Source organism: Puma concolor, chromosome E4 (genome assembly GCF_028749965.1).
Source record: "Puma concolor isolate L17-30 chromosome E4, mPumCon1.1.hap2, whole genome shotgun sequence".
In the NCBI taxonomy this organism is placed as follows: Eukaryota; Metazoa; Chordata; class Mammalia; order Carnivora; family Felidae; genus Puma; species Puma concolor.
The window spans coordinates 21482544-21503412 of NC_141683.1; the positions used below are offsets into that span (position 1 = coordinate 21482544).

Consider the following 20869-nt stretch of genomic DNA (forward strand, 5'->3'; position numbering starts at 1 on the left):
GTCAATTAAAGGGCATTATTTGGAGCTGGTTAATATCTCTTTATATAAAAATTATTGAATTTATGATTACAATAGTCTATACAAATCTCAGTCAACAAACAAAATAATGCTAACAACATCTCAGTAAATGAAGTTGTAAGCACCAAGAACAAGTTTAATGTTTTAACCTATTTTCCTAGCCCTTAAAATAATTTACTGCTATAAGTTCAATTAAAGTACATGTTTTTTACGTGGCAATGAGAAAGAATGAAATATGGCCCTTTGTAGCAACGTGGATGGAACTGGAGAGTGTGATGCTAAGTGAAATAAGCCATACAGAGAAAGACAGATACCATATGTTTTCACTCTTATGTGGATCCTGAGAAACTTAACAGAAACCCATGGGGGAGGGGAAGGGAAAAAAAAAAAAAAGAGGTTAGAGTGGGAGAAAGCCAAAGTGTAAGAGACTCTTAAAAACTGAGAACAAACTGAGGGTTGATGGGGGGTGGGAGGGAGGGGAGGGTAGGTGATGCGTATTAAAGAGGGCAACTTTCAGGATGAGCACTGGGTGTTGTACGGAAACCAATTTGACAATAAATTTCATATATTAAAACAAAACAAAACAAAAAAATAAACATTACAAAAACATTTAAAAAAATTAAAAATAAATAAAATAAAGTACATGTTTTTGGTTAAAGTTTATTTATTTATTTTGAAAGAGAAAGAGAGAACAAGTGGGGGAGGGGCAGAGAGAAAGGGGGACCTAAGATCTGAAGCTGACTTTGTGCTGATAGGAGAGAGCCTGATGTGGGGCTGAACTCCCAAACCATGAGATCATGACCTGAGCCGAAGTCAGATGCTTAACCAACTAAGCCACCCTCAAATAAGGTGCACACTGAGCAACAGTAAGAACCCAGACAAAATAAGATGACCACTCATTCAGGGTCCACAATGTTACAGCACTTCAGTAAATTACTGTAGGACCTAGAAACCATCTCACCAATGTCCCAGAATGATAAAACGCAGGAATGTTAATTTATGTAAACCACGCATACAAGTGACTAATGTCAGTGGACAACTTCACATAGAGGAATGTGGTCTAAATAATACAATTTCTTTGGACACATGCTTCACAGAAACAAAATTTTCAGATGAGCTTGGTGGGGACAGGCTCAGAATGACGGGCAGAGCGGTTAATTTTATGATTTGAATGTTTAAAAGCATTTGATCTAATGGCCTTATGGGTCCATTTCCTTAATAAGGAAAGAATCCCCAAATAGCTCCATAATTTATGTTGAACACCTAGAACATGGTCTGGCTTGCTGTGGGCATTTAATAATATTTGTTGAATGAATGAGTGAAAGTTTCCCTGAACAACACTTGGATAATCATTGGCAAACTTTGTCTTTATATTTTTTTACAATTTTTCCTGAAATGTTCTCAATTGCATTATTCCAATTGACACATTTTTTAAATGATATATGAACACTTTTAATCCTTTATCCTCAACATTCACTAGCTGGAAAGCCAGTTGTTCTTTTAAAACAGAGTTTCTTGGGGCACCTGGGTGGTTTAGTCGGTTAAGCGTCTGACTTCAGCTCAAGTCATGATCTCATGCTCTGGTCCATGAAATCTCGTGGTCTGGTCTGCGTCAGGCTCTGTGCCGACAGCTCAGAGCCTGGAGCCTGCTTCACGTTCTGTGTCTCCCTCTCTCTCTGCCCCTCCCCAGCTTGTGCTCTGTCTCTCTGTCTCTGTCTCTGTCTCTGTCTCTCTCTGTCTCTCTCAGAAATGAATAAACATTAAATTTTTTTTATTTTTTTTAAACAGTTTCCCACCTTCAGCACTGTTGAGACATTTAAACCAATCATTCTTTATTGTGAAGCGCTCTCCTGTGCACTGTTAGATGTTTAGCAGCATCACTGACCTCTATGCACTAACGCGGGTAGAACACACACACCCTCCTGTGTTTCCTGTTAATATTTACCTTTGCAATGCATGATAATACTTTGCTTCATGGTTTTGACATAGTTCACTGCAATAAGACTAAATGAAAAGACGTTTGGCTGGGGGTAGGGAGGAGTAGAGTACAAGCAAGGTTTGGGGGAGGAAGAACAGCTAAGAACAGTTAAGAACAGTTAAGCCAATCAAAAATGTCCGCAGGCATTGCCAAATATCCCCTGAGCACAAAATTAACCTCAATTGACAACCAGTTCTTTAAAGCGATATAGCTGCTCTTATCTGTTAAGTACTAATTTCAGAATTTAACTGTCAAAAACAATGTCACCGTGAGGTTTTGGAGTCTTCCCCATGTCTCTCCTAAACGCCACCCTATCTCCCAGGCCATTACATAGATACACTATAACCATTAGTAGTTTCAGGGAGAGGGAAAAGAAAATAATTTGGGAGGAAACCAAGCCCTTATTTCCTATTCAGCAGAACGGATTTTTTTTCCCCTGCATGTGCTTTTCCTAACAAAATGGGAACTTCAATCCCAAAGAAACTCTCAGGGACTGATGGCCTGTTCTCCCTGCCTCTTGATAAAGGTCTCAGCAAGTCACAGATACTTTTCTGTTTTAAAGTCAGACTTCACATTTCAATATCTTTTACTATGCCTTAGACTTAGATCCAATTACCTTCAGAGACATTTTTTTTTTTTTTTCCCTTCATCCTGAATCTTTTCTTCACTTACCCAGTCAGGAAAGTCAGAAAAGCTTAATGTGCCAGGAGTCACAAAAATGCCATTCTGATAAGCACTCAGAGCAAGGACATATGTCTAAAAAAAGCTTTAGGTTATTTCAGGAACTTACTAAAAGAGGTTCATAAGCTAAATGTTTCAGTCAATAAATTTGGTTTAAATGTGAACTGGGTAATAGGGATAACATCAGTCCAAACTTCAGGACTTTTCCACTTCAAAGAATTGCCCAGGAGAGATTCACAGGTTACTTCCAGTTACTTCCAGTTGCAAGCCTTGCTGCAGAAACTACTCTTTCTAAATACTGAAATGTAAAGAATAATAAAGGGCAACAACCAGAAACATAGACTCACAAAAATTTTGATCATTGTTCTTTCCCATCCAAGAATTCCTTCAGCCTAAACTAGGATTACAAGTAAAATAGATCATTGATTTTGAACAGGAGAAGCAGTGAGTGCATGACCAGCTATCAATTGCCCAAGATGAAGTCTCTCCTGGCTGGTATTGTCTTGTTTTGTTTTGTTTTTTAATTTATGTTTTTTTAAGTAAATGCTTAGGACTAAGTATTATTTTTCTCAGAGAGAAAAGTATAAAAATTGAACTGACCTATATGACTTATCATAGTTAACAAACCAATTTTTAAAAGGAAAAGAAATTGTTATAAAACAGATTGCTGAAAAAGATGTGAAAATCAGATAAAATTTAAAAGCTTCCCTGGGTAAAAAGGGGTAATTAGTCTGGGTAATTCCACTTTTGTTATTTATTCTAGTAACTGCGTGATTATAGGCACATGACTATTCTATTTAATTTGCCAACTGATTTTTCCAGGGCATCTACATTGTTTGATTTTCTAGAATTTCTTCATTTATCAAATAGAGATGATGTTGATCTTCCTCATACAGGGACTGATAAGATGAATTTAAAGCATCTATTCTGAAAATATATTATGCAAATTGAAAATTTACTTTCTTAAAGAACATATTAATCATGTGGTTGGTGTTTAGTAATTGTTCGATATTGTTCTTTCTTCCTTTCTTTGTCCCTTCCTTAGTCTAGGAACTAGTCTGGGAACTAGGAAAAGCACTGAGCCAGGAGTCAGAAAAACTATTCTCCTACTAGACTGTCACTAACTACTTGAGATCAGACAAATCTCAGTGTCCTCACCTTTAACACAGAGTAACATTATTTCGCTTCTCTACTTCATATACTTTTACGACCATGAAATGAGATAAGGCATGTGAAAAACACTCTCAAGTTGTAATATCCTTCATAAAACTAAGATGCTATTAGCCAGGACTTTAAAGTAAAAACTAAAGAGACTATTTGGGCCTATGAAGAATTCGTCATAGTGTCTATCATTTATAAATCTTAGATGACCTTCAGTTTTTAAGGACTCCAAGTAGTTATTCATCTTTCCCTAACCCCCTGAGCATATATCAGTCAAAAATCACTAGCATTATGTTCCAGGAGCCTAATTCTTATTCCACAAAACCCTGGGGGATCCAAAAAGGATAAAAATCTGACCTATGTTAGTGCCTACACTCATTATATAACAGTGCACATACCAAACATTTTCAAAATATATCTCAGAATAGCAGAATAGCAAAACCAGTTCTCACGTAGCAAAATTAACACAGACCTTGTCAATTTTCTCTTCTCTGTTAACTTGTCATACTCTCAGACCCTCATTTATCAATGCCTTTCCTGTTGACCTCAACTTCATGAAATCCTGCATCTTTTATGAATATTGCTGGTAAGCTTTGCATTACACTTGCCCTGGATATTAGTGATAGTTAATTACCAGGACTGATATTAAGCAGGGAGGCAGTCATGAGTAGAAAACGTATTGGCTCTCAATCCATTGGTGGATGTTGTCCTATCCTGATGGCTTTTGCATCCCTGTGTACTAAATGCAGAAACCAGGATAATGAATGGTCAGGAAAGGAGAACACCCTATTCCTACCTCAAAAGGTTGCCGTGAGTATAAAAATGAAATTGTTCTTGGCATACAGTAAGCTTCCATAAATGTCGCTTATTTGTGTTTTTAAAGATACAAGGCAATAAGCAGAAGCCATTTGGCATAAACAAGGAGAGATGGAAGAAGTAATCAATGGTGAGGTAGGAAAAAATCTACAGAGGGAAAGTGAAGAAAGAGGTGCTGAGTTACCAGCATGACAAGTAGAATTACCCTGGGCTCCCTCGCTGATCTGGGACACTGTGGCCTTGCTCAGTTTCCTGGCTCTTTTTGCAGACTCCAAGGACATTGTGACAATAGACTGCTATCACCTGAGGTAACCGAAGGATGTCTCAACCCTGAAATAACAAAACCATCTATTTGTTAAATTTTAATCAACCGGACCTGCTCTGAGAAGATACTGACAAAAGAAACACTCCCTTCACCTAATGAAAGACCTTTTTCTTTTCCGATTTAATTGGGTCTCTGACCTGTTCTGTTCCTTGAGATTCAGTAGATCTCAAAGTATACTTTCTCCAACCTTCATTTTTTAAAAAAATCCTTAGTAATACATTAAGTATATATAACACTCCATAATTTATGAAGCATTTTATGCCACATTCACAAGAGGAGAGTGTATCAAATCCTGGGAATGAAATCTTGGAATTTTCATTTTTAATAAAATGACCTAGATGAGTATACAGCTTCACAATTTTTCACCTATTGAATGAGAATCAGATTCCAGTTTTATCTTCTCAGGAGTATTCACCTGTCATCGGAACTGAAGTTGTGGGTATTTAAAATCTCTTCAATCACACAAGGTCTTTTGGTTTATTACATAAATTACTAATACCATCCATGGGTTTTTCATTAATTAACTAATTCATTATTCTATTCAATAGTGATATTGAGCATGCAATTAACATGTGTCAAGCAATGTATTAGAGGCTAGGTTTTACTAGCTCACTTTTCAAGGTCAACCTTTTACAGACCAGAATTACATAGCTAGGGTACCCATGAGGAGACCTGTCCATGACAACCCAAACTGAATTTCCCATAGAAACATCAATTCTATAATAAAAAACATTTGAAATTCTAAGTAGACAGAATTAGAATTCAAATCCCAGCTCTGCCAGTCTTGACTGCTATTTATTTGGAGCAATTTCTCCAAACATCTATAAAATGGGAATAATAGCACCTGTCTCATGGGATGTAAGGATAAGAGACAATGCTAACATATGTAAAGTGCCTGGTCAGTGTTTGGCTTGTATAGTTGATGCTTAATAAACAATACATATTGCTATTATTATTAAAGGAGGCAAGACCAGACTTTTTTATAAGGGAGAGTCTTAGAAACCTCGATATCCTGTATTATCAATATTCCCATTTTCCAAATGAAAAGAAAATGCTTAAAGTTAAATCGTTCATCCATGTGACAAACTTATTTGGCATTTACTATGTGCCTGACCAGAGCTAGTCTCTGCACATACAAGGATGAAGAGGATAGTAACTAAATAAGCACTCACTGTCTCACAGAGGAGACACGTGAGAATGCTAAATGCCCCCAAAGAGGGAAGCCCAGGGTTGTGGGAGCACATGAGTGAGCTCCTTCAGGACGCTAGTGAGAGTGGGAGTCAAGGCGGCTCCCCAAAGGGGATGTCCTAGCTGAGTCATGATGGAAGTAACCTGACAAAAAGTGGTTCATCAGTGGCAGCCTGGCCTTGAAACCAAATCCTTGGCCCCAAAACCAGTGAACTTCTCACTATACTATAGCTCCTGTGATTAGATTCAACTAACAAGTACTTTTTTAGCACTTGCTTTACAGAAAAGTCTGTAGTAGGTGTCAACAAAGGTGAATAATTACAGTTCTCTTGTCATGAAAGCAAGAGGAACTAAGACAGACATACAGATAACCAACTCAAAACGTAAGTGGCAAAAGAGTTTAGTATTCACAATTAAGTGTTGGATGTTCTACTTCAGCTTTTAGCTGGTTTTCAGATTTCCAATGTGGAGGCGAGTGATTCCACACATCCCATGTGGTAACGGGCCAATAACACCACCACAGATGATTCCACAGATGTGAATACCACCAGGTAGCAAAGCTAAGGGGATATGATTCACCACTTTATCTGTAAATTGTAATACAGGTTCTTTAATTTCTGCTTCACACAAATTAAAAGGAGCTTCTTTTCTGACTTGTAGGTGCCAAGAATTCCGTATTTCACTGTACAGAGTGCTTCTGCTTACTTTAAACTGTTTACTGGTAAACCTATTTAAACTATTTTATTGGGGCGCCTGGGTGGCTCAGTCGGTTGAGCGTCATCTTCAGCTCAGGTCACGATCTTGCGGTTCGTGAGTTCGAGCCCCGCGTCAGGCTCTGGGCTGATGGCTTGGAGCCTGGAGCCTGCTTCCGATTCTGTGTCTCCCTCTCTCTCTGCCCCTCCCCCGTTCATGCTCTGTCTCTCTCTGTCCCAAAAATAAATAAACGTTGAAAAAAAAAAATTTTTTTAATAAAATAAATAAATAAATAAATAAATAAATAAACATTAAAAAAATAAAAAAAAATTAAAAATAAACTTTTATTTAAGGCAACTACATCTTTGTAATTGAAATTTTCCTTTAGTTTTCTTTTCAGTGCTTTCTTCATCAGATTTGGGGATCAGAATTATGCTTGCCTCAGGAAATTATTGAGAAAACTTCCCACCACCCTGTGCTTTGGAGCAATATAGGAATTATCTGGCTCCTAACAGTTTTATTCAGTTCTAAAAATTCTATGGAACTCTGAAGTCAGTACTTACTAACAGCAGTGCTGCCTGATCAGTACAGATTCACCTTCAGAATCCTTTTTTTTTAATTTTTATTTTTGAGATAAAGAGAGAAAACAAATGGGGGGAAAGGTAGGAAGAGAAGAGAAGGGAGGACCCAAAGTGGGCTCCATGCTGACAGCAACAAGTGAGGTCATGACCTGAGCCAAAGGCAGATGCTCAACCAACTGAGCCACCCAGGTGCCCCTCAGACTCCTTCTTAACACAGCATTCCACATAACCATTAAGTGACAAACATAGATCAATTAATTTAGTTTCAATCTTTCTTCTACGGTTGATCCTTGAACAACATGAGTTTGAACTGCAGCAGGTCCACTTACACGTGGATGGCTTTTCAATAAATACAGTACAGTACTCTAAATGTTTTTTCTTCCTTATGATTTTCTTAACATTTTCTTTTCTTTAGCTTACTCTAGTGTGAGAATACAGTATACATACAACATACAAAATATGAGTTAATCAACTGTTTATATTAGTGGTAAGGCTTCCATCCAACAGTATTAGTGGTTAAGTTTTGGGGGAGTCAAAAGTTATATGCAGATATTCAATTGCAAAGAGTGAGACCCCCAAGGCCCTCATTGTTCAAGGGTCAACTGTATTAGAGATGAATTTAAGGGGCACCTGGGTGGGTTAGCTGGTTAAGCCTCTGACTTTGGCTCAGGTCACGATCTCATGGTTCATGGGTTTAAGCCCCATGTCGGGGTCTATGCTGACAGCTCAGAGCCTGGAGTCCGCTTGGGATTCTCTGTCTCCCTGTCTCTCTCTGTCCCTCCCTGATTTACACGCACGCATGCGTGCTCTCTCTCAAAAATAAATAAACATTAAAAAACAAACAAACAAACAAAAGAAATTAATTTAAGGGGCACCTGGGTGGCTCAGTTGGTTAAGTGTCCAACTTCGGCTTAGGTCATTATCCTGCAGCTCATGGGTTCCAGCCTCGCATCAGATTCTCTGCTCTCAGCACAGAGCCTGGAGCCTGCTTCAGATTCTGTGTCCTACCCCCTCTGTCTCTGTCCTTCCCCACCCCTCTCTCTCTCTCTCTCTCTCTCTCTCAAAAATAAATAAACATGTTTAAAAAAAGAAATAAATTTAAGATTTGAATTATTTTCTGTGTATGGCTTTGACAAAATCCCATAGATTTTCATATGTAATTATCCCCTTTTTAATAATTTCTAAATAGCCATTGACTTTTATTTTTTTTTTTTTAATTTTTTTTTTTCTTCAACGTTTTTATTTATTTATGGGACAGACAGAGACAGAGCATGAACGGGGGAGGGGCAGAGAGAGAGGGAGACACAGAATCGGAAACAGGCTCCATGACTTTTATTTTTATTTCCTCCTTGGCCTATAAGTTCTTCATTTAGTAAAATACCCATAGAAAGTAAAACCTAGGGAAACTTACCATGTGTGTCGCTGGTACAGTTTCCAAAATAATGTCACTTTACCCTCACCGATTGTCCCTGAAGCACACCCTTGTTTAAACCTTTACTGGTTTATAATGGAAACCTTGTCAGGTTACAATGAGGAATCATCCACTTACTTCTCAAGAGGCCCCAACATACCTGCTGTTCAAGTCTCCTCGGGTTTTGCTTCAGTTAATCTCCTCTGTTGCACACATTCCTGAAGTTCCACATTTCTCTCGTGTCAGTGGTATCTTTCTCTCTTTTCCAGTGGTCCTATAGAAGTTTTCTTGTTTCCTCCTTTTTTCTTTCTTTCTTTCTTTCTTTCTTTTTTTTTTTTTTTTTTTTACAACTTTGCTTCTTTTGATGGACTGTGGAGAAGCAAAGAAGGTAAATCCATAGGCTCAGAACAGGATTGTGAAGGCAGAAACCCAAAATCTATTTTAACTGTTTCAAGTGCGACCCACGTGTCCATACCCTTAGTAAGGCTTTCCTGTTTGCTTTCCTCTTCTTAAACCTGAGACAATTATCTAATTTGATCATTATATATGTTATACGTTCTATATACTAATGTTATAATAAATTTGAACATTATGAGCCAAATAATGCAATAGTGTCTATGTGTGAACAGGAATTCAGAGCTTAAAAACAATGAAAATATGAAGAAAAGTATTTTCTATAATTATGAGATTTAAAACCATTAAGCAACATTTTGTCCATTTGCCTAACAGAAGCAAAAAGAGGAATCCCATTACATAATGGTCCAAAATGGAAATTCCTAAAAACTCTCAGAAACAAGGTACTTTTAAATATTTTTTTTAAAGGACAAAGAATTTTTTTTTAAGTTTATTTATTTATTTTGAGAGAGGCAGAGACAGCATGAACAGGGGAGGGACGGAGATAGAAGAAGAGAGAGAATCTGGCAGTGCAGAGCCTGCAGCGGGGCTTGAACTTATGAACTGTGAGGTCACAACCCGAACTGAAACCAAGAGTCAGACACTTAACCAACTGAGCCACCCAGGTGCCCTGAAACAAGCTGGTTTTATATTACATTTGATTTTTTTTATTAAATTGTCTAGGGCAATACAGATAGACATATATATGTAAATAATAGATACATAGGAGAAGACATTTGCAAATCATATTTCCAATAAGGGGTTAATATCCAAAATATATAAAGAACATAAGCAATTCAATATCAAAAATGGTAGCTAGACCTATTGCAATGATCAGTGCACAATGTATACAAATGTCAAATTGCTATGTTGTACCCATGAAACTAATAGAATCCTGTATGTCAATTATACTTCAATAAAAAATAATGGTATGTAGGTGACTCCATTCAAATACATATTGCAATAGGTAGTGAAGTGAGAACAAATGATAATATCATGTGATTTTTTAATCCTGTGGGGGTTGTTCAAATATTTTTATTAGAAGAAATATGAGATTATTCACACATTCATAATGTTTTAAATGAACATCTTATATATCACTACTTGTCAATGCTTCCTCCTAATTTGGATCTCTGTACATTAATTTTACAAAAAAAAAAAAAGTGTTCTATTTACACTAGGTAAATAGATTATCTCATAAGAGCAAACAGAAGAAATAGCAACAGAAAGAATAAAAAATTAATTTATAAATATAACAAAATCCAGTGTTATACAGAAGTTATTTTATAAGGTTATAACCAGAATTTGATTACAGGTATTAAGAGCATACGAATTTCTGACAGAAGTCACACTGACAACAGCTGGTAGACTTCCTGGAAGTGTAATCATTCATTTATTCATTGATGCTTCCGTCCATCCATTACCTCAGCACATTTTTATTGAATATCCTCCATGTTCCAGGATACAATAATTTAAAGGAGGAGGAGGAGAAGAATGAGAACAAAAGCAAGAACGAGGACAACAAGAAGAAGAGAAGGAGTGGTCTAGTGGGCAACACTGATGAGAAACCAGACACTTTTCATTCACTGGGGTAAGTAAATTAACAGGTGCTGTGGAAACATTATGGAGAAGCACCTTACCCAGATCTGTTTGTGTGTTGAAGGAAAAGCATGTAGGTGGCAGCCAGGAGAGAAAGTTCATTCAATTGATACTTTAGAAGTATGAATAATACAGAAAAGAGATGAAAAGTGAGGAGAATGAAAAAGATCCAAGTAAAGGGAACAGCATGAGCAAAGCAATGGAGGAAAGAAGCAGCATGGCATGTAGAAGGAACTAAAAAAGTTGTGGAATAACAGCATTAAAACCAAGGCAGTGGTAATAAAAGGCTGGAAAGGCATTCAAGGGCCAATAAAAAGGATCTTGGAGGTCGAAATTTAAAGATTTTAGAACTTATCTTAAGGGGAATGGAGAACCATTAAGTGGTTTTAATCAGGAAAGCAGTAATGATCAGACAAGTGTTTTAGTAAAATCATGCTGACTATAAAAAGCAGAAAATTTACTGGAAAGGATCAATTACAAGATGAGAAATCAGTTAGAAGCCTTACTTGGATCCATAAGATAGATAATAAGAAAAGCGGAAGTGGGAATGAAGAGAAATTTATTGTTCCAAAACACATTTAGGAAGCAAAATTAATAGGCCGATGGATACAATACAGGACGGAGAGAGGGTGGAGCTCAAAGGTGGCCACTCCCTCCACGCCCACATTTGGTCTCAAGCGATTGAGTGCACATAGCACTGTTCACTGGGATAGAAAACAAAGGCAAAGAATTAGGTTTACATGCAAAGATGGGAAATGCTATTTTTAACAAATTCGTTTGAGTCATCTAAGTGAATCAAGCCAGTGGACAAGTAACTAAGGTCTGAGATGAGGAGAGACGACAGCACTGGGATTCACCAGCATACAGATCACATTTGAGTTTACAGGCATGGGTGCTGGCAGTGAGTGTGCAAAGAGAAGCCACCTTAGGGACTTCAAGATTTAAAGGACAAATGAGCAGATGTTTCAAAGGGGCAAGAAAAACAACTTCTTCCCACACAGAAAGTAAATCTGATATCCCCATAAAGTTTCTGACTTAGATCTAAGAGACCTTTGGATAAGGTTCTCCTGACTACCTTAAACTCACATATTTGCTAATCTTTCTTACTTCTCATAGCTATCATCAACTCTCTCTTCCCGTCCCTTCTCCTGACACACACATACTTACAAACACACTTTCTCCTTTCCTGAGTACCTAAGCACTTCTCTGTCAAATCAAAAAGCAGTCTGTTGGGGTGCCTGGGTGGCTCAGTTGGTTAAGCTTCTGACTCTTGATTTTGGCTCAGATCATGATCTCATGGTTCATGAGATCGAGCCCCAAGTCGGCTCCACACTGAGCTTGGGACCTGCTTGGAATTCTCTCTCTCTCCTCTCTCTCTCCCCACCCCGCCCCCACTCGTGTGTGTGTGTGTGTGTGTGTGTCTGTTGTGTCTGTACATGTGCTTACTTTCTCAAAATAAATAAATAAACATGTTTTATTATTAAGAGTGTGTTAAGGAGGTCTGTTTATATATTATATAACAAAAATAAATCTTGAATACTTAATATTTAAGGAAAGGGAGATACTCCAACCTGGTAACAATTTCGCAAAGCAGAGACAACTTCCTCCAGTTATTCCTTAGATTTTATTTCAATCATTCCTAAGCCCAATGAATCATGATGCTCCCCAATAGGCAGGATAGCCAGGATCTCCAGGAGGTGGAAAAGAAGAGGTGAAAAAAAGAAATTTCAAGTTTATTGAAATTCTGGAGCTCTTAGTTCCTGCGGGGTATTTCAGGACAAGAATTAAAGGCTTATCACCCTTCAGCAAGGTAATAGGAGGAATGACTCACTGCACCATTCCTTACATCCTGGCATTGATCTTGATGTATTCATTTAAGGAAACTCTATGATCGATTAAAAAAAAAAAAAAAAAAAAGCTCTCTCAGAAAAAAATGGTCTCCATTTTACCAAAGATAAAGTTTTTATACCAGCTTGAGCCCCAGCAGTTTCAGGATATGAATTTATTCACGTATTTCCTGTTCTTTGGAGAAGGAAATGAAAGTCTATAAATATGAACAGACTTTCCTGGAACATTGAAGTAACACAGCATTGAGTTCTGCTGAATCAGCATTTTGAACACTCAAGCTGCTGTGGTTCCACTGGACAGCACGTCCTGTGAAGTTTCTCCTCCCCTGGTCAGTGGAAAGCAGTAATTTTGGGAATATTCTTTTGGCCCTCTCTGACCTGATGTTCACTACAATAGGAGATCATCTCTATCAACTCGCAAGTTGAGTGTTAGCCAAGTCATCAGGGACACCCAGCCCAGACAGAACCAGTGGACCCCCATCCAATCTGCAGATTCATTGTCAGTAAAATTGAGTTTCTAATTGAGCCAGACAAGGTCTGGGTGCCTCATGGCCTATGGATGGGCCTCTGTGAAGAAAGCTGCATCCAGTTTTTAATACCTCCAGAGCTGATTATCCTGGACTGAAGCACCCTGATGGGCTTCTGCATCATCACACATTTTACCACATGTAAGAACAGTTTGAAAAAAGTTATGTTTTCTTGATTCATAGTTGGATTGTACATTCCTGAAATGTGAGAACTTTTTAAATTCCACTTATTTCTTCCTTATTTGTTAAAGGTGAAATTGGTGAAGCAAGTTGAAACCTTTGTAGGGCCTCCATAATCTCCCCCCACCCCTTCCCATATGCATTCAAGGCCAGCCAGACATGGAGAGGCTCTAAGAATAGGAAGTTTTTGGGGTGCCGGCGTGGCTCAGTTGGTTAAGCATCCAACTCTTGACTTGGGCTCAGGTTATAAGCTCATGGTTTGTAAGTTCGAGCCCTGCACTCTCAGTGCAGAGTCTTCTTGGGATTCTCTCTCTCCTTCTCTCTCTGCCCTTCCCCTGCTCTCTTTCCTTCCCTTTCTCTCTCTCTCAAAAATAAATAAACTTTTAAACATTTTTTTTTTTCAACGTTTATTTATTTTTGGGACAGAGAGAGACAGAGCATGAACGGGGGAGGGGCAGAGAGAGAGGGAGACACAGAATCGGAAACAGGCTCCAGGCTCTGAGCCATCAGCCCAGAGCCTGATGCGGGGCTCGAACCCACGGACCACGAGATCGTGACCTGGCTGAAGTCGGACGCTTAACCGACTGCGCCACCCAGGCACCCCAAAAATAAATAAACTTTTAAAAAGATGTTTATCTTAAAAAAAAAAGAAAGAAAGTTTTCTGTAGCCTGGATGGGTAAATAAGGTCTCTGGGGCCCCAGAATGAAAATTTTAGTCAAGAGAAGAAGGAACATTAGCCAATAAATTGCTGTATCTGTCCCCACTCCTTCACCTTTATTAAGGTCTGCCCTAGTTATCAGACACTGGGCTGGTTCCAAGAAGAATGCTCATTGGTGTTCTCTATAACTTGTGTGGCCATCAGAGTTTTGCCAACCTGATGGGCTCTAGGTTGGGCTCTAGGCTCAGAGAACCTTAGACCTTGGAGAGTCTTCTCATGGCCATGGTACTCTGTGTTGCACTGGTTGTAGAGACACTATGGCAGCCAGGGGCAGCCCTGCCAGAGAACTTTAAACCAAACCCAGACCCCCACCAGTCTCTCTACTCCCACATCCCCCTGCTCTCCATGTAGGAGAGATGGAGAATAGAAGGAGGTTTGCAGTCCTAGTCAGATTTTTAACAATTAAAAGCCTACCCTATGCAAGGAAAGACAGAGAACTAGCCACTGATGTTTCTGCCCTTCTGGAGGAAAGATACCAAAATTCTGACAATTTAACTTAATTCAAAAAAGAATTTTAAGACCTGAATCAATTTTAATGGGAGCTGGACTCAAGAACAAACTATCAGAAACAGAAAAACCAGAGGGCATTAAAAAAGAGCTGGAAATCTCCAATTCTTTGCTTAGGTTTAAAATACAGACTTTTAGTAAAGGACTTGGCAAAGGAAGATCCAAACATTTAGAACAAGTTGACATTACGAGAAATAGTGTGAGGAAGATACATCAAAATACATCCAATTTCAAGTAGCTACAAGCAAAACACCCTTCAAAGTACATCAGAAAAGTGAAGAACAACTTCAGACAGCACACACACACACACACACACACACACACACACACACAAAATGACACTTTAGATGAAAATTCCCATCTTCAAGTAGGTACAAAACTGCTTTCACAAAAAGCTAAAGAACAGAGTGAGCAAACTTATTAGTCGGGGGGTGGGGAGGTAGAAAAACAAAATGCTACCACAAACAGGACAAATTTTAAATGAATAAGAAAGCCGGATCACTGCCGAAGATGAGAAATCACCCTGGTGTTCAAAAGAAGACAACGTAGATGGTGGAACCTTGAAAAGGGATGTACAAATATATCAGAAAATGGAAACTTCCAAGATGACTCTAAAGGAGTTTTGAAGAAACTGACTGATGTTGCTGAGCTAGTTACAGCAGGCTGAAGCGGGGTCAGGCCAATTGACTTTTGCTGGTCTTAGCTGGGTTTATGTTAAAAACTATTTAAAAACTCTTGAAGAACACTAAACCAAATGTAGACTAAAGTAACCACAGGTGATACAACAACTGATGCACTGGTAGCCTGTTGGTCTCTGAATGAGAAAGCTTCACTACAACCAGTTAGAAAGGGACAGACTAAAGCATCTGAGGCAACTTTCTTTCCTCCTAAACTGCATGGAGGAAAAAAAAAAAAAAGAAAAAAGAAATGAATTTTCACCAAGTATTTGAGAGACAGAGGGAATTCACTCTAAAAAGGCAGTGAAGAATTCTTCCAAAGTAGATGAAACAATTAGCCCGTGAAGAGCTGAATATTTCTAAAACATTTTTGAGAAAGAACTTAAGACATTTCAAAAAGTAACCTTACATCCCTGTTCCCAAGGGGGCATTTGGAAGAGCGCAAAGGGACCACCAAGGAACACAATGAATGAATACACCCCCACAAAAGGAGGAGTACCATGTAATCATGCTACAGGATCCAGGATGCAATTCTCCCAGGGAAAAGACTACAGAGGCAACATTCCCCCCATGAGGCCACCCCCATCCTTAACACAGTGCATCCTCCAAAGAAGCTTTTCATTCTACCCTTCTACCTTAACGGGAGACATGATACCCTAGGAGAAGCACCAAATAGTGGGTGCTACAAAAGCAGCAACAAGTTGGCAATGAGTCTCCTAGAAAAAACTAGTCCTGCTGAAAACTTTTGCTGAAGGCCAGCCCCTTTGCACGACTTCACTCAGGGCATTCCCCACACTGTTTTAACTTCCTTAGAAAGGAATGTTGCTATAATGACTTCCACCTGAAAGATATGAAGCCTAGGCACAAGAAAGCTAAGCAATTTGCCTGAGATCATAACCAAAATAGTGCGAGGTCCTGGCAACAAAATGTAAGCATCCAGTTATGGAAAAACCCTCCAACCATCCTGCTCTCCTAAAAATAATCTATGCAAAGAAAAGCAAAATTATTTTATCTTTTGAAGCCAAGAATGTTTTGAGGTCTAGTGCCATTAGCTCAGCATTTAAGACTTCAATATTTAAAAGATAACAGTTGTGTCAAGGCCTACTGGTATCTCTTTGAAAGCATTGTTCTTCCAATTAATTTTGTTAAGATTTGAGAATTTTTGTTTCAAAAATGTGTTTTGGTAGAGAAAATCCACAAGGTTTTAGTTTCTTACGAAGTAGTCCATGGATCAAAGACCTTTGAAAGCCAACATCTAACCTTGATTAATACTTCTACATGCGGATAGTCAGTAAACTGGAAATACCAATGCAAAGAGGTTATTTATTAGATGAAAAGCAGCCCTTTCCCCCACCCTTCTCTCTCTCTCTCTCTCTCTCTCTCTATCACACACACACACACACACACACACACACACACAAAGACAGACTCTTGGTGATTGGTATCATGTACAGACCTTTGAAATCTATTATGAACCAAACATCCCCAAATTTCAAAAAAGTAGTCAATAGGGACACTTGACACTCTAATGATTTGACAAAATTCTGTGCGCAGAAATTAAAATCCCGAGCAGAAGAAATGCCAGGAAATAAATTTTTAGCTTTAACTCTGCACTTTATAGATGATATAGTACCTATGTAACTTATTTTATAAGAAGGTATTTATAATCACCTCTCTCCCTTGAGATTCCATGTAGCCCATCATTACAGAAGGGAGCATCCCCTAGAAATAATCCCCTAATGTAGACTTCATACAATTGGTCCTTTAACCTATAGGCCTAATAACTACACAAACCTATTAGAGATTTTCGATACATTTCAGAAGTTTTATTTTGGGGGACAAAACAATAACATCGTGATGCTCCTGATGCTGGTTTTCACAGAGAATCTAGTTGCTTTAGTAAGAAAGGGTTTTCAAACTTATTAGGCCCCACCTGCTTTTGAAATATGACATACTCCATCCCATGGATGAATTGAAGGCAGAACTATGGAAGGGCACTATCTGGAATTACCAACTCAAAGATTGGTGAAACTACTAACTCCTCTATGACACATTCAAGTATTAGGCTCAACTCTGATTCACTCATGACAAAAACACTAACTTTCACTCTTACCAGCTTCTGGGTATGCAAATTACATTCTAAGAAAGACATTAATCATGATTTTTAAATCTCAGAGCATATTAGGGGTGAAGAAAAGCACAGAATCTTGTCGGGTTGTGTGTTCATTCTGTTAAAAGACTGTTTTACCAACTAAAGTTAAATGAAACCCTACTCTTCTGAAAGAAAGAAAAGTAAGGAAAGCAGAGTGGGGGTGGGGGGAAGGCAGGTATCACACGTCCTCAAAAACTGGCAACAATTACCGTGCTAAGACTTTTCATTTTTTCCAATTACTCATCACACCTTTTGCCACATAGCATTTAACTTATAAGTGTTTTTTCCCCTTTCTTTTAAACTTACCACCGATTTACGATTTTGTGAGGTAAACAACAGGTTTACACCTTTTACAAATTTAATAATTAAGATATCTTGTTGACTGAAAAAAAACAAACATGGAGTAATACACAGAACTATTCTTCTGTGGTTTTTTAAAGCATTTCTCTTATTTCTTAAATTTCTAAAGCCTAAGTATGAAAGTTTTTATGTATAAATGTTTAGCTAATAATAATTAACAATTCTTATTATTAATAGCATACAGTGGTGGGGAGGGGGCAGAATTGTAGCAGGGGAGACTCTTGCTTTCCAAATTCTACTTTTGATAGCGCTAGAAACTTGTGTTTTTTTGTTTGCCTTCTTCTGCAATTTTTTTTTTAATACAAAAAGTTCTAAAACCACACTGAGAACCTCTACCACTAATGTGTTCAGAGAACCTCTCCAGTAGAGGGCATGGTAGATTCAACATTGAAAATGTATATTCTCCAGCAAAACAAACAGTGGTTTTGCTGTGCAGTCTTTACAACCTATTGCATTGTTTCTCTCTCCACCACAGAATGGAAAATATGTGTCATCTTAATATTGAGCAATCCCTTTTACCTAAATGCCACTTGCAACAACAACAACAAAAAAAAAACAACAAAGGGAAGTCATCAAACATTGTAGCTTTTGTTTGGCTACAATGTCTGCTGCCTTTATAAAAGACATTAACATGGCAGCTTTTTGACTGAAGAGTTTCTCAGCCTGCAGTAGGTATTGCCTTAACTCTTAAAATTACCTAGACATACAGAAATGATAAATCAATATGCATTCGGATTTATCAATTGACCTCATAATTCTCAGGAAAAAAATAATTTGCTGTTACTTAGCATCAGTTGTCAATCTGAAATGGTTTATGAAAAAAGTGAATAAATACCAGAAACATCTAGAATAGTCTACATTTAGACCAACTGCTTACATGGATACATATATATGCACTTTTGTGAATATATTGAGACGATTTAATTTCCCTGGCTTGGAGATCTCTGGAAAAGTTTAAATGGAAAACTGTTTACTTTCCTTATTTATTACCCAGAGAGAAATTATTAAGTATCTGTCATGAGCTCGAGACGTTACAAATCTCTGGGACATTATTTTGATACTTTAATAGTAATTACACGTTTATAACCTAATTAACTCTGAGTTAATCCTTCAATGATTTTTCTACCTTGAATGGCTATGCTTCTAGATATTTCCTTTTTCACACAGATGCAAATTAATAATACCAAACTTGTGTACTTTAGAATTTACAAAGGCCCATCACAAGAGTCAGGTAACATCTAAAGAGATTGGCAAGAAAGATACATTACTCTTAACACAAATGAGAAACTGGGGCTCAAGGAGGTGTGATGAGACAGTCCCAACAGTTACTTAGCATTTATCGCTTAAGCTGAGACTCTAATTAGGTCTCCAGACACAAGTCCAGGTCTGTCTCCTTGCTGCCTCTTTGTCAGAACTCCTGGCCATTCCACTATGAATGAATTCTACCATCCGAGGTTCTAAGTGAATGATGTATTAAGGTTCAGAGTGGCAAGAAAAAGCCAATGCCTATTTATTACACGTATTTAATAAATAAGCATTGAATCATCAGAAAGTGAAAATAGATGGAAATAGATGGAAAGTTCTTTCAGAGATAAAGAGTGCATGCATGAAAAACATAACGTCTTACATTTCCCAAACCTGCTTTAAAGTATTTATTACTAAAATCTAAATGATTTTCCTTTCCATAATCAAGTACCTAGCTGTTCTCTTTGGTAATCATTGCAGATTTTACCCTACAAGCCAACCTTGTTGTTCCAACTTCTGGCAACTCACATTCAGAAGTTTAACCTAGTTCCAATTTTCTTTTAGCAGTGCTAACGCAAAGTATCGATAATATTTGTAGCCTAATCAATACATTGCTGTTAATCTCATTATCTACTTAGATGCTTAATTGGGGGAACCATTTGAATATTCCATTGCACAGTGCTAATGTTACCTGAAGTCAAATAATTTTGTTGAGGTTATCTATTTGTCCTTCCCAATCAACACATTTAAAGCCGGCTACGGTAGAGATGATTTTTGAAGAATTAACAAATTAAACTTATTAAACTACTAACGTCTCCTCTTCCTCTCTACCCCCCCCCCCCCACTCCCCACCCTCCCGCACCTTGCAAGTTATTAAGTGTTCTGGTAAATTCTAAGCAACCAGGAATGACTCATGAGGAAATCCTGCATCCTTGCACTCTGAAAGTACAACCATTCTGGCGCATTACAGCTGCGAGGTCTTGGTGTTTCCCTCTATCGCATCATAAAGCGATCTGTGATTTCTGCTCTGGAAGAAGCAGCCAAGGACTCCGGAGAAATAGCTCGCAACCCCATGGACAGATACGATCCCAATCACGTTATCTTTTGGTGATCAAAAGTGCACACCCAGTAAAAAAAAAAAACCTGTCGTCTGAGAAAGTCACTTTCTCCTGTTCCTTCCCTGCTTTGTTGTTCATTGCCAAAAGTGTTCAAGACGCCCGGCAAGCTGCAGAGTAGGTCACACCACCTGCCCCTCGAATCGTCACTGTTCCTCCCTCGTTTCCTCCCCCCAAACTAAACGGAGTCGCAGACAGGAATAGGTGAGGGTCTCCCACGGCCTCAGTTTACAAACCAAGAGATGAGGCGAAAACGACCTTAATTCGAAATAAGGCAATTGCACTCTGGGTCGCAACAAGCAGCTTTCCCTGCCAGCCAGGGAATCCTCGCTCCCGAACGCGGCCAGAGCAGGCTGGCGGGGGGGAGGGGAGAAGACGGCGAGCGCCCCCGCCGGGCCCGCAGCCAACTTTGGCTCCCTGCCGTCGCCGGGGGCCGCCAGCGCAAGACGAAGGTCGCTGCGAAAGGTCTTTGATCCCACACCAAACCCCGCAAGCCGCCGCCTCTGGCCCGAGTGCGCACGAAGCCAGGGCCGTAGACGTCAGCAGGCCTCGCTTCGAGACCCTTCGCGGGCCACCGGGCCTGCCACAGGCCGGGGCTGCCCCCGCCCCTGCCCGTCTGCAGCCGGCCAATCGGTGCCCGCTGAAGGCGGGACCGGAGGCGTGAGGCCCCGCCCCCTCGCCTCACCTCCTATAACC

The 20869-nt window shown here is 38.9% G+C and overlaps 1 long non-coding RNA gene across 1 annotated transcript in view; it reads right to left on the reverse strand.

Moving 5' to 3' along the window:
* The window catches only part of LOC147572488 (uncharacterized), a 378016-nt gene extending 368666 nt beyond the window's left edge, over window positions 1-9350 (reverse strand). The window contains exon 1 of the long non-coding RNA XR_015245923.1: window positions 9013-9350. This is a non-coding gene — a long non-coding RNA (uncharacterized LOC147572488). The remainder of the gene's footprint in view (window positions 1-9012) is intronic.
* Window positions 9351-20869: the final 11519 nt, after the last annotated feature.